At 39.2% G+C, this 3642-nt stretch overlaps 1 non-coding gene across 1 annotated transcript; it reads left to right on the plus strand.

Moving 5' to 3' along the window:
* The first annotated feature begins 259 nt into the window (after nt 1-259).
* LOC116379738 (U4atac minor spliceosomal RNA) lies at nt 260-388 on the plus strand. Its single transcript, XR_004212462.1, has one exon. It is a non-coding gene; the product is annotated as a U4atac minor spliceosomal RNA (small nuclear RNA).
* Nucleotides 389-3642: the final 3254 nt, after the last annotated feature.

Consider the following 3642-nt stretch of genomic DNA (forward strand, 5'->3'; position numbering starts at 1 on the left):
CACACACCACGAGATCAGCGCAGTCACAGCGGATTTGAATGGAAGGCCACAAAGCATCATGGGTAATCCGAACAAAACAAGAGTTTTCACTCAAAATAAAACGAAAACACTCAAAATAAATAGGTTTTATGCGGTAAAACACAAATACTACCATCGAGTGTGTCACTTTATGAAGTAAAAAAATATGATTTAAAAACGCGACCATGAGTGAAGACGGTATCTGGACGGGATAAGAAGATGTCTCGTCACGTGGAGCACACCCTTCCTTGTCATGGGGTGGTTCGGGAGACTCAATGAACGTGTAGTGAGAGCCGCCCTGCTAACACCAGACCAACACTTACGCGTCACCTGAGCCACGCGCTCGGGCTATGACGCAATTTTTGGAAAACTCTCTTGATTGTGAGAGCAAATGACACGTGACAGAAAAAGGTTTTAACTGGAGCGCCATTTGGTGGACACACAGCGGTATTACGTGTGATTAAAACTGTTTAAATATGTTAAAATGTGATGTTTACTGCACTAAGATGATGTTACATTTATAAACACACATTTTATATCTACTTACATATGTAAAATACACCCTGTATGTATGCACAGTACTCCTGATATACTGTCATTTATTGTGTATTCTGTTACACTGATGTTAATGTACAATGCTACTGAGCTACTTTAGGAGGAAAATGTGTTTAAATTCATATATTTATGTAAATATAACACAATGGAAGATGCACATTTCTTCCTCTAAATGTTGACAAGTTATATTATATATTATATATTATATATATATATATATAATATATCAGTAAATTGTCAGTTTAAAGGGTGAATAAATGAGCGCTGTGTGTTTATAAACTGCCACGTTGGAGCAGGAAGTCACAGAAGGAAGGAAACTGGGCTAATGGAGGTAAATTAAGCCGCTGACATGTCCCCATTACAGCAGAGTGTGTGTGTGCGTGTGTGCGTGTGTGTGCGTGTGTGTGTGTGAGACATGGTGAGGAAGATCATGCTTTATGTTCAAAAGCTCCACAGCAGGCCCAACAATTAAACATTAGACACTATTTATATTCATTTAGCTTCACGTAAGAGGCTGCGACTCATTTAAATGTTCAACATCCAACAACATAAAGGTCCCCATGAGTTGAATGAACCTTTATCTCTAGTTTCTCTGGAGAAAATACAACAGGAAGTAACATATATTTGGTTAAAATAACAGGAAGTAACAGATATTTGGTTAAAATAACAGGAAGTAACAGATATTTGGTTGAAATACAAGTTTAAGACGACATTACAAAGGAATTTGGGGAAATTAGCTCCAGTAAAACATCTCTAATGTGGAAGAAATGATGCACATCTGAAGAACATACAGGGAGATATAGGTGAGTAAATGAAGCGCTCCTACACCTGCAGGAAACAGCTGATTTAACACACACATAGTTTGATGTAGGAGTCCTCCTCACCTTGAAGTTGCTGGAGTTGACCCAGGAGCTGGCCACCGCGTCCACCACCCTGTCCAGCAGGGTCTGGTCCTGCTCCATGTCGGAGGTCTTCCTCTGGTCCAGGATGAGCTCCGTGATCTCCTGACCCACCTGGAGCCTCTTGGCCAGGTCCTTCTGCAACACCTGCGCCAGCAGATACTCCATGCTCACCTCCTCCACCTCCTCCTCCTCCTCCATCGGAGCAGACTTCCGCAGGTTTATCCGACGTTTGAGGGTCTTTTAGGAGGCGGCTAACGTTGATGGAGGAGAAGAAACAAGCAGCGGGACGTCCTGGACGGTGAGCTTCATTCTCCTGTTAAACACAGTCACCAAACACCGAGTTTATAACAAGCACACTGAAGAGAAGATACTCCTTTATTAGTTACAGGGTTACAGCAGCATACAGCGTGTATATGTATGTATGTATGTATGTATATATATATATATATATATATATATGTGCACATAGTGGATAGTGCTAAGAAGAGACAAGATCAAAACAAGTATTATAAATAAGTAAATAAGTAATAAAACAGTAAAGAATATTAAATAAGTAAAAAATCCACAATAACTAAAATATTATACATATACAATATATTATATAATATTAATATTATAATATAATATTATACAGACAGAATAATTGTAGTATTTATATTGCACAGATCTTATTAAATGAGTTAATTGGTGATAAATATAAATAAAATTAATGTATATAAAATGTAACATGTTAAATTAAACACAGTGATGCTGCTAATAAGTTAAGCTAGCTAGTGACGTCACTATAAACAGTTTATTTAGCCGTTAGCTTCTCCATGCTAGCTAGCACACTTAGCTCGCTACTAGCAAGCTTTTTCAATCCACACATACAGTCAAGCTAGCGTTAGCTAAGCGAAGCTAAAGCTAAGTAAGCCGGAGGAGCGCCGTTAGCTCTGCCGTTACTCACCCGTTTATAGCCGGTTAGTTCATTACTTATCGATCCGGTGACCGTTAGAGACAGAAAACTACCGTTACTTCACTGAACTTCTTCTTCTACGTCTTTTTTTAGGTTTACTGTAGGTTGGCAAACAATGAATTGGTGCATTACCGCCACCAGCTGGTCTGGAGTGTGGATCAGGATGTCTAGTACTTAAAATACAATAAAATAAAATATCTCTTTATCTCACTAATACATCTTACGTATACTTCTATCTTACTTATGTTATTATCAATATATAAACACTTGTTTTGTTTGTCTTACTTTGCACAATACTAAGTTTTGTAAGTTTACCTTTATCTATTTATTTGTTTATTTATTTGTTTATTTTTATTTATTTATTTATTTATTTTATACATTTATGTATCTATTTATTTGTTTATTTATTTGTATATATCTATTTTATCTATTTACCTATTTATCTATTTATTTATTTATTTCTTTATTCAAGTATATATTTATGTATCTAAATACTTTTAATTAATTGTCTTTCATGGTGATTGTAGCAAATCAAGTCAAACGTCATGCCAGTAAGGCCTGTTGAATAGAACTGGAGGACAGGATGTGGTGGATGAGTGGGTGGGCTCTCTGTCAGCTGCAGCTGACCCCTCACAGACTGAAGATGCTCATGTCAGAGTCAAGAGGTCTCATTTTTCATCATTTGGGGAGCCGGTCACGTCCCACCTGGCTCTGGGATGACAACAAAAATCATTCACTTCATGGTGAACGGGATGCTGGAGCAAGCAGAGTTTGGAGCCGACTGCTCTGCTGCAGACGTCAAAGGTAAAAGACAGTTCACCTCTGACTCTACAGGCATAATCATCATGTTAGTGGGTGTGACTATTTATTCAATCATGTGATGTTTAATATCCTGTGATGGTGTGAGAGAAAGAGTTGTGAAAGAGAGGTTTCTGATGTTCCTGTGGCTCCAGTATGAGAACCGGACCTCCATGTGGCTTTGACAGGTCCTCCACCCAAAGGGCTTTGTCCTCTTTGAATGAACCCACTGTGAGCGGACAGACCGAATGAAGGTTCGTCAGTTCAGATACAGATGTGTGTGTTTTGACAGATGTGTTCCGGGCGGCGGCGGAGGCGGGGCCTCACCACATCCTGAAGATGTACAGCATGAACGGCAGCGTGCTGAACATCTCCCCCAGGCTGGAGGCCAACAGTCGGGACTCGTACTACCGA

The sequence above is a fragment of the Anarrhichthys ocellatus genome, unplaced genomic scaffold (genome assembly GCF_004355925.1).
Source record: "Anarrhichthys ocellatus isolate YVR2014 unplaced genomic scaffold, GSC_Weel_1.0 scaffold5048, whole genome shotgun sequence".
Classification (NCBI taxonomy): Eukaryota; Metazoa; Chordata; class Actinopteri; order Perciformes; family Anarhichadidae; genus Anarrhichthys; species Anarrhichthys ocellatus.